General features: G+C 42.7%; 1 pseudogene; it reads left to right on the top strand.

The window, feature by feature from the left end:
• Positions 1-260, top strand: part of LOC102474216 (inositol-pentakisphosphate 2-kinase pseudogene) — a 1,710-nt pseudogene that overhangs the window by 839 nt on the left and 611 nt on the right.

Raw genomic sequence — 260 nt, 5'->3', positions numbered from 1 at the left:
AGAAACAGCCTACAGAGCTCAGAGTTAACAAAATACTGTCATCTGTTCAAAATTCTCCAGGTGCAGATGATGGACCTGCCAGACATCAGAGGCTTCTACTCTCTACAAAACTATCTTGAACTACCTGGAGGAGTTTCCTGAGGAGAGAAAAACATTACAAATTGATGGATCTTATGATGAAGCATTTTACCAGGAGCTGCTTGATTTTTCCACAGAGGATTGACAGGCCAGTGGCCTTCGTGTTTAAGGAAGGTTCAGCA

The sequence above is a fragment of the Tupaia chinensis genome, unplaced genomic scaffold, assembly GCF_000334495.1.
Source record: "Tupaia chinensis unplaced genomic scaffold, TupChi_1.0 Scaffold000248_2, whole genome shotgun sequence".
Lineage (NCBI taxonomy): Eukaryota > Metazoa > Chordata > Mammalia > Scandentia > Tupaiidae > Tupaia > Tupaia belangeri.
The sequence above is the reverse complement of the archived record's forward strand: the minus strand, read 5'-3'. Positions and strand labels throughout refer to the sequence as shown.